The sequence below is a fragment of the Pan paniscus genome, chromosome 12, assembly GCF_029289425.2.
Source record: "Pan paniscus chromosome 12, NHGRI_mPanPan1-v2.0_pri, whole genome shotgun sequence".
In the NCBI taxonomy this organism is placed as follows: domain Eukaryota; kingdom Metazoa; phylum Chordata; class Mammalia; order Primates; family Hominidae; genus Pan; species Pan paniscus.
Window position 1 is genome coordinate 77,061,578 of NC_073261.2, and position 17,140 is coordinate 77,078,717.

Consider the following 17,140-nt stretch of genomic DNA (forward strand, 5'->3'; position numbering starts at 1 on the left):
CTAAGTTTATATCTTTTACGCATCCTACTCATTAGAACAAAAAATGGGTGGATTACTTAACCATTTATCTAGCCAAATTGGTCCAGCCATTTGTTCTCTTTTTTTTTTATTTTGAAGATTTATTATTTTGAAAACATCTTAACCAAAATATTTTAGAGGTTGAAAATGTATGTGGCATCTATAAAAATGTAAATTTGGGCAGAGAACTGGTTTGTTTTAGAAAAACAAAACTCACTTTCGTCACAAGACAGAGAAGCTCAGGTCTTTCCTTGCAGCCATTCTATACACTTCAGTGCTTTGAAGGAGCTGGCCATGAGCACGAATTACTCCAATATTTCTATTTGCTCTAAACTCCATTCCAACTCTGCCTTCACTTCAGATTTGAGGTCATATCCATGAGCCTCTCACCATTTCTTTCTTTGTTTTTTTGTTATTATACTTTAAGTTTTAGGGTACATGTGCACAATGTGCAGGTTAGTTACATATGTATACATGTGCCATGCTGGTGTGCCGCACCCATTAACTCATCATTTAGCATTAGGTATATCTCCTAAAGCTATCCCTCCCCCCTCCCCCCCCCACAACAGTCCCCAGAGTGTGATGTTCCCCTTCCTGTGTCCATGTGTTCTCATTGTTCAATTCCCACCTATGAGTGAGAATATGCGGTGTTTGGTTTTTTGTTCTTGCGATAGTTTACTGAGAATGATGATTTCCAATTTCATCCATGTCCCTACAAAGGACATGAACTCATCATATTTTATGGCTGCATAATATTCCATGGTGTATATGTGCCACATTTTCTTAATCCAGTCTATCACTGTTGGACATTTGGGTTGGTTCTAAGTCTTTGCTATTGTGAATAGTGCCGCAATAAACATACATGTGCATGTGTCTTGATAGCAGCATGATTTAGAATCCACTGGGTATATACCCAGTAATGGGATGGCTGGGTCAAATGGTATTTCTAGTTCTAGATCCCTGAGGAATCGCCACACTGACTTCCACAAGGGTTGAACTAGTTTACAGTCCCACCAACAGTGTAAAAGTGTTCCTATTTCTCCACATCCTCTCCAGCACCTGTTGTTTCCTGACTTTTTAATGATTGCCATTCTAACTGGTGTGAGACGGTATCTCATTGTGGTTTTGATTTGCATTTCTCTGATGGCCAGTGATGGTGAGCATTTTCTCATGTGTTTTTTGGCTGCATAAATGTCTTCTTTTGAGAAGTGCCTGTTCATGTCCTTCGCCCACTTTTTGATGGGGTTGTTTATTTCTTGTAAATTTGTTTGAGTTCATTGTAGATTCTGGATATTAGCCCTTTGTCAGATGAGTAGGTTGCAAAAATTTTCTCCCATTTTGTAGGTTGCCTTCTCACTCTGATGGTGGTTTCTTTTGCTGTGCAGAAGCTCTTTAGTTTAATTAGATCCCATTTGTCAATTTTGGCTTCTGTTGCCATTGCTTTTGGTGTTTTAGACATGAAATCCTTGCCCATGCCTATGTCCTGAATGGTAATGCCTAGGTTTTCTTCTAGGGTTTTTATGGTTTCAGATCTAACGTTTAAGTCTTTAATCCATCTTGAATTAATTTTTGTATAAGGTGTAAGGAAGGGATCCAGTTTCAGCTTTCTACATATGGCTAGCCAGTTTTCCCAGCACGCTTTATTAAATAGGGAATCCTTTCCCCATTGCTTGTTTTTCTCAGGTTTGTCAAAGATCAGATAGTTGTAGATATGTGGAGTTATTTCTGAGGGATCTGTTCTGTTCTGTTCTCTTCTTAACACGAGCCAAAATGTTGACTGTGTGTCTCTGCAGAGGAAACCTGCCAGCAATATAGTACTGTTACTGTGGCTTAATAGATTGTTCTGTACACGTGACCCTGCTTAATGGAGAAGATGCATTCAAGAATTTTCCTTTTTTTACCTCGTGTTATTTGAGTTGTAGTAACAAGAGCAAGTATCAGTTTAAATAAAAATAAACAGAAAGCTCAGTTTTTTTTTTTAATTGCCGTTTTTCTTAGAGCTAAACATGGCTTAATTAACAGCAAGTGGGCAGAAACAAGAGAGAGTAATCTTTTTTTTTTGGTAACTTCCTTTGTTCTTTTCTTTAATTACTATACTTTACGTTCTAGGGTACATGCGCACAATGTGCACGTTTGATACAGGTATGCATGTGCCATGTTGGTTTGCTGTACCCATCAACTCATCATTTACATTAGGTATTTCTCCTAATGCTATCCCTCCCCCAGCCCCTCACATCCCCTCTACAGGCCCCAGTGTGTGATGTTCCCCACCCTATTTCCAAGTGATCTCATTGTTCAATTCTCACCTATGACTGAGAACATGCGGTGTTTGGTTTTCCGTCCTTGTGATAGTTTGCTCAGAATGATGGTTTCCAGCTGCATCCATGTCCCTGCAAAGGACATGAACTTATCCATTTTTATGGCTGCATAGTATTCCATGGTGTATATGTGCCACATTTTCTTAATCCAGTCTATCACTGATGGACATTTGGGTTGGTTCCAAGTCTGCTGTTGTGAATAGTGCTGCAATAAACATGTGTGCATGTGTCTTTACAGTAGCATGATTTATAATCCTTTGGGTATATAACCAGTAATGGGATTGCTGGGTCAAATGGTATTTCTAGTTCTAGAACCTTGAGGAATTGCCACACTGTCTTCAACAGTGGCTGAACGACTTTATACTCCCACCAGCAGTGTAAAAGTGTTCCTATTTCTCCACATCCTCTCCAGCACCTGTTGTTTCCTGACTTTTTAATGATCGCCATTCTAACTGGCATGTGATGGTATCTCATTGTGGTTTTGATTTGCATTTCTCTGATGGTCAGTGTTGATGAGCATTTTTTCATGTGTTGGTTGGCTGCATAAATGTCTTCTTTTGAGAAGTGTCTGTTCATTTCCTTTGCCCACTTTGTGATGGGGTTGTTTGTTTTTTTCTTGTAAATTTGTTTGAGTTCTTTGTAGATTCTGGATATTAGCCCTTTGTCAGATGGGTAGATTGCAAAAATTTTCTCCCATTCTGTAGGTTACCTGTTCACTCTGATGGTAGTTTCTTTTGCTGTGCAGAAGCTCCTTAGTTTAGTTAGATCCCATTTGTCAATTTTGGCTTTGGTTGCCATTGCTTTTGGTGTTTTAGTCATGAAGTCCTTGCCCATGCCTATATCCTGAATGGTATTGCCTGGGTTTTCTTCTAGGGTTTTTATGGTTTTAGGTCTAACATTTAAGTCTTTAATCCATCTTGAATTAATTTTTGTATAAGGTGTAAGGAAGGGATCCAATTTCGGCTTTCTACATATGGCTAGCCAGTTTTCCCAGCACCATTTATTAAATAGGGAATCCCTTCCCCATTGCTTGTTTTTCTCAGATTTGTCAAAGATCATATGGTTGTAGATGTCTGACATTATTTCTGAGGGCTCTGTTCTGTTCCATTGGTGAGTATCTCTGTTTTGGTACCAGTACCATGCTGTTTTGGTTACTGTAGCCTTGTATCCACATGAACTTCAAAGCAGTTTTTTCCAATTCTGTGAAGAAAGTCAGTGGTAGCTTGATGGGAATGGCATTGAATCTGTAAATTACTTTGGGCAGTATGGCTGTTTTCACAATATTGATACTTCCTGTCCATGAGCATGGAATGTTCTTCCATTTGTTTGTGTCCTCTTTTATTTCATTGAGCAGTGGTTTGTAGTTCTCATTGAAGAGATCCTTCACATCCCTCGTAAGGTGGATTCCTAGGTATTTTATTCTCTTGGTAGCAATTGTGAATCGGAGTTCACTCATGATTTGGCTCTCTGTTTGTCTGTTTATGATGTATAGGAGTGCTTGTGATTTTTGCACATTGATTTTGTATCCTGAGAATTTGCTGAAGTTGCTTATCAGCTTAAGGATATTTGGGGCTGAGAAAATGGGGTTTTCTAAATAGACAATGATGTCATCTGCAAACAGGGAAAATTTAATTTCCTCTTTTGCTAATTGAATACCCTTCATTTCTTTCTCTTGCCTGATTGCCCTGGCCAGCACTTCCAACATTATGTTGAATAGGAGTGGTAAGAGAGGGCATCCTTGTCTTGTGCCTGTTTTCAAAGGGAATGCTTCCAGTTTTTGCACATTCAGTATGATATTGGCTGTGGGTCTGTCATAAATAGTTCTTATTATATTGAGATACGTTCCATCAATACCTAGTTCATTGAGAGTTTTTAGCATCAAGGGCTGTTGAATTTTGTCGAAGGCCTTTTCTGCATCTATTGAGACAATCATGTGGTTTTTGTCATTGTTTCTGTTTATGTGATGGATTACATTTATTGATTTGTGTACATTGAACCAGACTTGCATCCCAGGGATGAAGCCCACTTGATCATGGTGGATAAGCTTTTTGATGTGCTGCTGGATTCGGTTTGCCAGTATTTTATTGAGGATTTTTGCATTGACTTTCATCAGGGTTATTGGTCTAAAATTCTCTTTTTCTGTTGTGTCTCTGTCAGGCTTTGGTATCAGGATGATGTTGGCCTCATAAAGTGAGTTAGGGAGGAGTCCCTCTTTTTCTATTGATTGGAATAGTTTCAGAAGGAATAGTATAGTACCAGCTCCTCTTTGTACCTCTGGTAGAATTCAGCTGTGAATCCATCTCATCCTGGACTTTTTTTAGTTGGTAGGCTATTAATTATTGCCTCTATTTCAGAGCCTGTTACTGGTCAATTCAGAGATTCAACTTCTTCCTGGTTTAGTCTTGGGAGGGTGTATGTGTCTAGGAATTTATCCATTTCTTCTAGATTTTCTAGTTTATTTGCGTAGAGGTGTTTATAGTATTCTCTGATGGTAGTTGGTATTTCTGTGGGATTGGTGGTGATATCCCCTTTATCATTTTTTTTTTATTATTATACTTTAAGTTTTAGGGTACATGTGCACATTGTGCAGGTTAGTTACATATGTATACATGTGCCATGCTGGTGCGCTGCACCCACTAACTCGTCATCTAGCATTAGGTATATCTCCCAATGCTATCCCTCCCCCCTCCCCCCTCCCCACCACAGTCCCCAGAGTTTGATATTCCCCTTCCTGTGTCCACGTGATCTCATTGTTCAATTCCCACCTATGAGTGAGAATATGCGGTGTTTGGTTTTTTGTTCTTGCGATAGTTTACTGAGAATGATGGTTTCCAGTTTCATCCATGTCCTTACAAAGGACATGAACTCATCATTTTTTATGGCTGCGTAGTATTCCATGGTGTATATGTGCCACATTTTCTTAATCCAGTCTATCATTGTTGGACATTTGGGTTTGTTCCAAGTCTTTGCTATTGTGAATAATGCCGCAATAAACATACGTGTGCATGTGTCTTTATAACAGCATGATTTATAGTCATTTGGGTATATACCCAGTAATGGGATGGCTGGGTCAAATGGTATTTCTAGTTCTAGATCCCTGAGGAATCGCCACACTGACTTCCACAATGGTTGAACTAGTTTACAGCCCCACCAACAGTGTAAAAGTGTTCCTATTTCTCCACATCCTCTCCAGCACCTGTTGTTTCCTGACTTTTTAATGATTGCCATTCTAACTGGTGTGAGATGATATCTCATAGTGGTTTTGATTTGCATTTCTCTGATGGCCAGTGATGATGAGCATTTTTTCATGTGTTTTTTGGCTGCATAAATGTCTTCTTTTGAGAAGTGTCTGTTCATGTCCCTCACCCACTTTTTGATGGGGTTGTTTGTTTTTTTCTTGTAAATTTGTTTGTGTTCATTATAGATTCTGGATATTAGCCCTTTGTCAGTTGAGTAGGTTACGAAAATTTTCTCCCATGTTGTGGTTTGCCTGTTCACTCTGATGGTAGTTTCTTTTGCTGTGCAGAAGCTCTTTAGTTTAATTAGATCCCATTTGTCAATTTTGGCTTTTGTTGCCATTGCTTTTGGTGTTTTGGACATGAAGTCCTTGCCCACGCCTATGTCCTGAATGGTAATGCCTAGGTTTTCTTCTAGGGTTTTTATGGTTTTAGGTCTAACGTTTAAATCTTTAATCCATCTTGAATTGATTTTTGTATAAGGTGTAAGGAAGGGATCCAGTTTCAGCTTTCTACATATGGCTAGCCAGTTTTCCCAGCACCATTTATTAAATAGGCAATCCTTTCCCCATTGCTTGTTTTTCTCAGGTTTGTCAAAGATCAGATAGTTGTAGGTAAGTGGCGTTATTTCTGAGGGCTCTGTTCTGTTCCATTGATCTATATCTCTGTTTTGGTACCAGTACCATGCTGTTTTGGTTACTATAGCCTTGTAGTATAGTTTGAAGTCAGGTAGTGTGATGCCTCCAGCTTTGCTCTTTTGGCTTAGGATTGACTTGGCGATGCGGGCTCTTTTTTGGTTCCATATGAACTTTAAAGTAGTTTTTTCCAATTGTGTGAAGAAAGTCATTGGTAGCTTGATGGGGATGGCATTGAATCTGTAAATTATCTTGGGCAGTATGGCCATTTTCACGATATTGATTCTTCCTACCCATGAGCATGGAATGTTCTTCCATTCGTTTGTATCCTCTTTTATTTCCTTGAGCAGTGGTTTGTAGTTCTCCTTGAAGAGGTCCTTCACATCCCTTGTAAGTTGGATTCCTAGGTATTTTATTCTCTTTGAAGCAATTGTGAATGGGAGTTCACTCATGATTTGGCTCTCTGTTTGTCTGTTGTTGGTGTATAGGAATGCTTGTGATTTTTGTACTTTGATTTTGTATCCTGAGACTTTGCTGAAGTTGCTTATCAGCTTAAGGAGATTTTGGGCTGAGACAATGGGGTTTTCTAGATAAACAATCATGTCATCTGCAAACAGGGACAATTTGACTTCCTCTTTTCCTAATTGAATACCCTTTATTTCCTTCTCCTGCCTGATTGCCCTGGCCAGAACTTCCAACACTATGTTGAATAGGAGCGGTGAGAGAGGGCATCCCTGTCTTGTGCCAGTTTTCAAAGGGAATGCTTCCAGTTTTTGCCCATTCAGTATGATATTGGCTGTGGGTTTGTCATAGACAGCTCTTATTATTTTGAGATACGTCCCATCAATACCTAATTTATTGAGAGTTTTTAGCATGAAGGGTTGTTGAATTTTGTCAAAGGCTTTTTCTGCATCTATTGAGATAATCATATGGTTTTTGTCTTTGGCTCTGTTTATATGCTGGATTACATTTATTGATTTGTGTATATTGAACCAGCCTTGCATCCCAGGGATGAAGCCCACTTGATCATGGTGGATAAGCTTTTTGATGTGCTGCTGGATTCGGTTTGCCAGTATTTTATTGAGGATTTTTGCATCAATGTTCATCAAGGATATTGGTCTAAAATTCTCTTTTTTGGTTGTGTCTCTGCCCGGCTTTGGTATCAGAATGATGCTGGCCTCATAAAATGAGTTAGGGAGGATTCCGTCTTTTTCTATTGATTGGAATAATTTCAGAAGGAATGGTACCAGTTCCTCCTTGTACCTCTGGTAGAATTCGGCTGTGAATCCATCTGGTCCTGGACTCTTTTTGGTTGGTAAACTATTGATTATTGCCACAATTTCAGCTCCTGTTATTGGTCTATTCAGAGATTCAACTTCTTCCTGGTTTAGTCTTGGGAGAGTGTATGTGTCGAGGAATGTATCCATTTCTTTTAGATTTTCTAGTTTATTTGCGTAGAGGTGTTTGTAGTATTCTCTGATGGCAGTTTGTATTTCTGTGGGATCGGTGGTGATATCCCCTTTATCATTTTTTATTATGTCTATTTGATTCTTCTCTCTTTTTTTCTTTATTAGTCTTGCTAGCGGTCTATCAATTTTGTTGATCCTTTCAAAAAACCAGCTCCTGGATTCATTGATTTTTTGAAGGGTTTTTTGTGTCTCTATTTCCTTCAGTTCTGCTCTGATTTTAGTTATTTCTTGCCTTCTGCTAGCCTTTGAATGTGTTTGCTCTTGCTTCTCTAGTTCTTTTAATTGTGATATTAGGCTGTCAATTTTAGATCTTATCTGCTTTCTCCTGTGGGCATTTAGTGCTCTAAATTTCCCTTTACACACTGCTTTATGTGTCCCAGAGGTTCTGGTATGTTGTGTCTTTGTTCTCATTGGTTTCAAAGAATGCCTTTATTTCTGCCTTAATTTCATTATTTACCCAGTAGTCATTCAGGAGCAAGTTGTTCAGTTTCCATGTCGTTGTGCAGTTTTGAGTGAGTTTCTTAATCCTGAGTTCTAATTTGATTGCACTGTGGCCTGAGAGATAGTTTGTTGTGATTTCTTTTCTTTTACATTTGCTGAGGAGTGCTTTACTTCCAATTATGTGGTCAATTTCAGAATAAATGCAAGGTGGTGCTGAGGAAAATGTATATTCTGTTAACTTGGGGTGGAGAGTTCTATAGATGTCTGTTAGGTCTGCTTGTTGCAGAGCTGAGTTCAATTCCTGGATATCTTTGTTAATTCTGTCTCATTGATCTGTCTAATATTGACATTGGGGTGTTAAAGTCTCCCATTATTATTGTGTGGGAGTCTATGTCTCCTTGTAGGTCTCTAAGGACTTGCTTTTTGAATCTAGGTGCTCCCATATTGGGTGCATATACATTTAGGATAGTTAGCTCTTCTTGTTGAATTGATCCCTTTACCATTATGTAATGGCCTTCTTTGTCTCCTTTGATCTTTGTTGGTTTAAAGTGTGTTTTATCAGAGGCTAGGATTGCAACTCCTGCTTTTTTTTGCTTTCCGTATGCTTGGTAAATATTCCTCCATCCCTTTAGTTTGCGCCCATGTTCATCTTTGCACATGAGATGAGGCTCCTGAATACAGCACACTGATGGGTCTTGACTCTTTATCCAATTTGCCAGTCTATGTCTTTTAATTGGGGCATTTAGCCCATTTACATTTAAGGTTAATATTGCTATATGTGAATTTGATCCTGTCGTTATGATGTTCGCTGGTTATTTTGCCTGTTAATTGATGCAGTTTCTTCCTAGCATCAATGGTCTTTACAATTTGGCAAGTTTTTGCAGTGGCTGGCACCGGTTGTTCCTTTCCATATTTAGTGCTTCCTTCAGGAGCTCTTGTAAGGCAGGCCTGGTGGTGACAAAATCTCTCAGCATTTGCTTGTCTGTAAAGGATTTTATTTCTCTTTCACTTATGAAGCTTAGTTTGGCTGGATATGAAATTCTGGGTTGAAAATTCTTTTCTTTGAGAATGTTGAATATGGGCCCCCACTCTCTTCTGGCTTGTAGGATTTCTGCCGAGATATCCGCTGTTAGTCTGATGGGCTTCCCTTTGTAGGTAACTCGACCTTTCTCTCTGGCTGCCCTTGACACTTTTTCCTTCATTTCAACCTTGGTGAATCTGACAATTATGTGTCTTGGGGTTGCTCTTCTCAAGGAGTATCTTTGTAGCGTTCTCTGTATTTCCTGAATTTGAATGTTGGCCTGCCTTGCTAGATTGGGGAAGTTCTCCTGGATAGTATCTTGAGGAGTGTTTTCCAACTTGGTTCCATTCTCTCCATCACTTTCAGGTACACCAATCAAATGTAGATTTGGTCTTTTCGTATAGTCCCATATTTCTTGGAGGCTTTGTTTGTTTCTTTTTACCCTTTTTTCTCTAACCTTGTCTTCTCACTTTATTTCATTAATTTGATCTTCAGTCACAGCTACCCTTTCTTCCACTTGATCAAATTGTCTATTGAAGCTTGTGCATGCATCATGGAGATCTCGTGCCATGGTTTTCAGCTCCTTCAGGTCATTTAAGGTCTTCTCTACACTGTTTACTCTAGTTAGCCATTCATCTAATCTGTTTTCAAGGTTTTTAGCTTCCTTGTGATGGGTTCGAACATCCTCCTTTAGCTCAGAGAAGTTTGTTATTACCGACCTTCTGAAGCCTACTTCTATCAACTCGTGAAAGTCATTCTCCGTCCAGCTTTATTCCATTGCTGGTAAAGAGCTGCAATCCTTTGGAGGAGAAGAGGCTCTCTGGTTTTTAGAATTTTCTGCTTTTCTGCTCTGGTTTCTCCCCATCTTTGTGGTTTTATCTACCTTTGGTCTTTGATGTTGGTGACCTACAGATGGGGTTTTGGTGTAGATGACCTTTTTGTTGAAGTTGATGCTGTTGCTTTCCGTTTGTTAGTTTTCCTTCTAACAGTCAGGTCCCTCAGCTGCAGGTCTGTTGGAGTTTGCTGGCGTTCCACTGCAGACCCCATTTTCCTGGGTATCACCAGCAGAGTCTATAGAACAGTAAATATTGCAGAACAGCAAATATTGCTGCCTGATCCTTCCTCTGGAAGCTTTGTCCCAGAGGGGCAGCCACCTATATGAGGTGTCTGTCAGCCCCTACTGGGAGGTGTCTCCCAGTTAGGCTACATGGGGGTCAGGGACCCACTTGAGGAGGCAGTCTGTCTGTTCTCAGAATTCAAATGCTGTGCTGGGAGAACCACTGCTCTCTTCAGAGCTGTGGGACAGGGACGTTTAAGTCTGCAGAAGTTGTCTGCTGCCTTTTGTTCAGCTATGCCCTGCCCACAGAGGTGGAGTCTAGAGACAGTAGGCCTTGTTGAGCTGTGGTGAGCTCTGCCAAGTTCGAGCTTCCCTGGCTGCTTTGTTTACCTACTCAAGCCTCAGCAATGGCAGATGCCCCTCCCCAGCCAGGCTGCTGCCTGCCTTGCAGATACATCTCAGACTGCTGGGCTAGCAGTGAGCAAGGCTCTGTGGGTATGGGACCCACCAAGGCAGGCATGGGAGAGAATCACTTTGTATGCCGGTTGCTACGACCTTGGGAAAAGTGCAGTCTTTGGGTGGGGAGTGTCCTGTTTTTCCAGGTAGTCTGTCACGGCTTCCCTTGGCTAGGAAAGGGAAATCCCTTGACCCCTTGTGCTTCCTGGGTGAGGTGACGCCCCACCCTGCTTCAGCTTGCCCTCCATGGGCTGCACCCACTGTCCAACCAGTCCCAGTGAGATGAACCAGGCACCGCAGTTGGAAATGAAGAAATCACCCATCTTCTGCGTCGATCGCGCTGGGAGCTGCAGACCAGAGCTGTTCCTATTCGGCCATCTTGGAATGCCCTCCCTCGAGAGAATAATCTTGAATTCTTTGGGATGATGCAATCTTTTGCAAGCACACCGAGTGTCCATTTAAGCATAGAGCATGGTGTCCAAAAGATGGAGCATGAGCGTTGCTTCAAGCAAGAGGCTAGACTAGGGGAACTAAATACTCAACTTCTCTGATGATAGCAAAGGTTCAGAAAACAGCTATCCCACTTCTTAAGTGTCTGCTCCATACCAGGCACTGTGTACATTATTTCATGTCACTCTTGTAACAACTCTTTAGAGAACAACTGTTATTATTTCCCTAGCACAAATATTGAAGCTGGGCTTCAAAGACATCAATTAATTATTTCAAGCTCACAGAGTCAGATATAGAAATATTTAAACCAGGTACTCCTGACACAAAAGCCCCATGCTTACTGGGGCTTATCACTTTAAGATTCTGATTCTCAGAATGAATTGAAGCGGAGTGGGTGTTTTAGAAATCTACATTAGTGCTGCCCGTACAGTAGCCACTGGCCATATATGGCTACTCAGCACTTGAAATATGTCTAATCCAAATTGAGATGTGCTATAAACATAATATACACACCTGATGTTGAAGACTTACCAATAGAAATAAGAATAATAATTTGAATGTGTTGGATAAAATAAAATATAGCATGAAAATAAATTTTACCTATTCCTTTTTGCTTTGCTAATGTATCTACTAGAAATTTTGCTTACTTATTTATATTTATTTATTTGTTTTTGAGACATGGTCTCACTCTGTCACCCAAGCTCAAATGCAGTGGTGTGATCACAGTTCACTGCAGCTTCATCATCCCCGGCTCAAGCAGTCCTTCTGCCTCAGCCTCCAGAGTAGCTGGGACTACAGGCATGAGCCACCACACATGGCTAATTTTTTTTTTTTTCTAGAAACGAGGTCTCACTGTGTTATCCAGACTGGTCTCAAACTCCTGGGCTCAAGGGATCCTCCTGCCTTGGCCTCCTAAATTGCTGAAATTATAAATGTGAGCCACCACGCCTAGTAACTAGAAAATTTAAAATGACATTGGTGATTCACATTCAGGGCTTATATTGTATTGTATTGGTCAGCCCTGAGGTCACAGAAGCCTCTTGGCAATTGCTGGCAACCACACTGGGGTACAAAGACAGTGTGCTTATCCCTGGATTGAATTAAAACACGAATTCTTAACCAGCAGCAATTTGCTTTGCCCCCTCCGGGGCACATTCGCCAATGTCTGAAGACATTTTTGACTGTCATGACTGGGGTAACGATACTACTGGTATTTAGTGGGTAGGGGCCAGGATGTTGCCAAACAGCCTGCAATGCACAGGACAGCTCCCACAGTAGAGTTATCAGGCCCAAAATACAAATAGTGTCAAGGTTAAGGTTAGCATAAGCAGGTGGGTTTCTCCATTCTGTACAGAATTAGGGAACTAAACAGGAAGGCAAACAGGGACTTGAGCATAAGGAGCTGGGAGTTCTGTGCTAGAATCAATATACAGTGTGAGGACTAGGTCTCAGAAACAACATGGGTTTATTTATGAGAACTGGGGCACACTCCAGAAGCAGTGCCTTCCAGGGCCAAGCCCCCTCCACCACACACACACACACACACACACACACACACACACACACACAATTCCATCCCAACCAGAGGTGGACTGGAGTTTCTTGGATCCAGGGATTATAGAAGGACCAACCGTGTTGGTCAAGCAGCTTTCAGCAGTGGAGAGAAAAGGCGTGCAGAGAGGTAGAGCCAGGCAGGGCCTGACAAACCAAACAAATGAGATCAATTATTATACGTGATTTTTTTTTTCCCAGAGATTTTTTTGTCCATGCAGACTCTGGACTGAGTGTCAGCAGCCTCAGCACTCACTTGTGTCAGGGCTCAGAGAACAGTCTCTTCAACCAAATAATACAAATTGAATTTATGAAAAAGAGAATTGGCTGTGTGAGTTAAACCAGCATTTTCTGGAGATGCTTTATTGGTTTCAGTAGACCTTTATTATACATTTTAGAACACATTTCAAGTCAAAGAGACAGCTAGGTTTTTGTTGAAGACTGAATTTCCGCAGCAAAATTTGAAATCTGTGATGTGTGCATATTAAACCATAGAGACCTTCACATCAGAGGATGGGATGATTAAATTCTGCCTCTGTTTCTGAGACACTGCAGCACGAGGGAGGGTGTATGTGCTGTAAACAGAGTATATTTTTAGGCTGGCTCGAGACAGAGTATTCTCTCTTGGTGTGCTCTGCAAGGGATGTCTCTATCTCTCTAGGTATTTGTCTACATCTTGTTGGCCTGTGTCTGATTATAAATGCTAAGAAATAGGGTCGTAGTGAAGCGTGCACGAGGCACAGGTGACCTTAGTCACTGGATCCCCTTGGGCTCCTCTGCTGCACAGGTTTCCTAGCCCTGCTGCTCCCACCTGGACTCATCTCTGCATGTAAGAGTGAGCTCAGGGATACACAGCAAACAGAGTGCCCCATTACCCTCTCAAGGGAATCTGCTTTTTTCTAAAACAAGAGGAACGAAGAGAAAAGCAGGTGTCTCGGTCTTTTTGGGCTTCTATAACAAACTGTACAGACTGAGTGACTTATAAACAACAGACATTGATTTCTCACAGTTCTGGAAGCAGAGAAGTCCAATATCAAGGCACTGTCACAGTGTCCTGGTTCATAGATAGCAGTCTTTTTTACTGTGTTCTCACATGGCAAGGAAAGCAAGCAGGCTATCTCGGGTCTCTTTTATGAGAACACTAATCCCTTTTATGAGGCCTCTACCCTCATAACCTAATCAACTCCCAAAGGCCCTGCCTCCAAATATCATCCCGTTGAGGATTAGTATTAACATATGAATTTTGTTTATTCAAAGAAACAACCGGTCTATAGCAGCAAGGATTAAAGAGAAACCAAAAATGAGGGCTATGGGATTGGAAGATCTAGGTTTGGGTCTGGACTCCATTCTCCCTTTCATAGGTGCGTAATTATGAGCAAGAGAGAGCCCACACCTGCCTCAGTTCTGCTGTTGTAAAGTGGGAGTCAGAAGACTGCCAACTTCTTGGGCTGATGTGAGATTAACAGTGGCATGTGTTGAGAGGGTGAACTCTGGCGCCACAGCATCTGGGCTCAAATCCTGGCTGTGCTATTTAATCTCTGTGTAACCTTGCACCAATTACTTAAAATGTCTGTATCTCTGTAAAGTGGGAGAAACAATGGCCACTACCTACCCACCAGGGTAGTGGGCTATGACAGGTAAAGCACAGAGCTCTCTGGTCTTATGTTACAGTGTCATTGACCACTGTGCAGACCACAGAAAACAGAGATGTGGGGAATTTGGACTGATTCTAAAGGAAAGTGGGGATCACAGTTATACAGAAAGAGCATCTGGAATCATCTACTCATTATTTCTTTTATTATTTTACGTATACTTTTTAAAAAATATTTTCTCATCCCCAGGGCTTCCAGTCACATCACAGTGCATATAAATGCAGCTCCCTGACCAGCTATTTCAGCCATGAGATCTCAGAAAGTTGGACCTAGGTACTCTTTTGATCATGTAAAATCTCTAAATGAGAAACTTTGCTTATTTCAGCTCATGGAGGGCTCCTCAGTGAAAAGTGAGCTTACATTTTTTGTTATGTATGTGGACTGAGGCTCTGAGTTAGATTTAATCTGATTTAAAAGAAACAACAACAAAAAAATTCAGCAATTCTTGTGTACTCCCAAAGTTGAGTAGTTTTATTTCTGCCACAGAAGCATGGAGCAGTAATACGTTATACTCTATCAAATTAGCTTCTATCCTAGTCTCTAATGAAACCATTCAGGTTCCTAGAAGGAAAAAACAATTCGTCATGAGTGTAAGATAAAGAATGATAGTGTGAATAGCACTGTAGGAGACTAGAGGTAAAAGATTGGAGAAAGTTGGAGAAGGCCTTGCCCCCAAGCCTATAGAGTCAGGCCTTAGGAGAGAGGAGCATCAACTATAGACAGAGCAAATTATATCACAAGGAAATGGCAAGAGCAGCACTAAACCCAAGTGGATGATGTCATAGCCACCTGACAAACCCTAGAGAAGCTATGGAAGAGTTGCCTCAGGTGAGTAGGATGCAGGAATGTTGGCATGATAGCATGGATAGATTTAGAGTCAGGAACCAATGTGTTGTCCCCTTGGCCCTCTGATGGAATTGATACTGAGACAGTAGATTATAGGTATACCATTATCTTTTGGAGTGACTTAACTTTTATCCTGACTATAAGCAGAATTAGGGAGATGAGTTGCTATATAAACCTTCTAAACTCAAGAAATGGAAACAGTTCTTTTAAGCTTCATGAGCCTGGATAAAAATAAGTTTTCTCCTTTCTCCACATGCTGACTGTCTGATCTGAAAATGGAGGTGATGAAAAGAGTAACAGGTAAAGGCAAGTTACTTTATGGACATATGGACACTGAATTGAAATGCCCCACAATCGAGAGGGACAGACCTAGAAAACAAATTCCTGAGTAATAAAAAACATGCATTTAGTACCTCTTCACTTCTGCTATAGTAAGTTTTTCTCTGTACTGATGTCTTCTCATATTTTGTTTCATTCTCCGCATCTCAGCAAAATCACTAATAACTTCTCTTTGAGAAGTATCAGGGACTATTCCAGAGTCATGAAATTATTAAGCCTCTGAGTGAGTAGGAAATTTGAGAACACTTAGACCAAAGTCCTCATTTTGTAGGTGAATAAACTAAGGCCAAGTTATGTTACTCAGAGAGGTGCTCCAGGTGGCCAAGTTATGTTACTCAGGGTGGTGCTCCAGGTAACACAGCAACATAGATATAACTACAAACCAGAAATTTCCTATAATAGAAAGAATTGGCTGGGTGTGGTGGCTCACACCTATAAACCTAGATGTTTGGGTGGCTGACATGGGTGCATCGCTTGAGCCAGGAGTTCAAGAAGAGCCTGGGCAATATAGTGAGGCCTTGTCTCTACTAATAAATAAATAAATAAATGTGTGTATACACAAATATTAGTTGGGTGTGGTGGCACATACCTGTAGTCCCAGCTACTCGGGAGATTGAGGTGGGAGAACTGCTTGACCCCAGTGAGCTGAGATCATACCACTGCACTCCAGCCTGGTCAAGAGAGAGAACTTGTCTCAAAAGGAAGTAAAGTATTTAGAATTAACTTCTAAAGAGATCTACGTTAGAGGCTGTATTAGTCCATTCTCACACTGTTATGAAGAAATACTTGAGACTGGGTAATTTATAAAGAAAAGAGGTTTAATGGACTCACAGTTCTGCATTGCTGCAGAATCCCTCAGGCAACTTACAATCAGGGCAGAAGGCCAAGGAGAAGCAGGCACCTTCTTCACAGGGCAGCAGAACGGAGTGAGTGCAAGCAGGGAACATGCCAGACACTTATATAACCATCAGATCTCATGAGAACTCACTATTACAAGAACAGCATGGGGGAAACCACCCCCGTGATCCAATTACCTCCACCTTGTCCCACCCTTGACACGTGGGGACTTGGGGAATTACAATTCAAGGTGAGATTTGGGTGGGGACACAGAACCAAACCATATCAGAGGCCTTGTTCTTCTACTACTAATGGTACAGACTTGGGAAGAATAGTATACTCTCTGTGTGTCCCTGTATCAGCTGCAAAGCGAGGATGATCCCCACATGGTAGAATTGTGATGATTTAATGAAATAAAATATTAAAGAGTAGCTAGCAGGTATGAGAAACAACAAGGAGGCATTGCAGCTGGAAATGAATATGAAAGTGTGGAAGGAGATCAGGTCATCGTGAAACTCACATTATTTTAGGGTCTTTGGGTCATGACAAAGACTTTGGCCTTTCCTTTGCTCTAAGCGAGATGGATATTCCTGTGGAGAATTTTAAGCAGAAAAGCAACATGATCTGACTTATGTCTTCTAAAGAATCTGACTGCAGCGGGAAGAATAGACTATATGGTGAGGCAGAGACCAGGCAGGAGGATATTACAGCAGTCCTCTCAAAAGAGGACTGGACTTTGACCAGAACTTAGCAGTGAAGATGTTGAGAAGAGGTTGGGTTCCAGAAATATTTTGAAGTTAGAACTGACAGGATT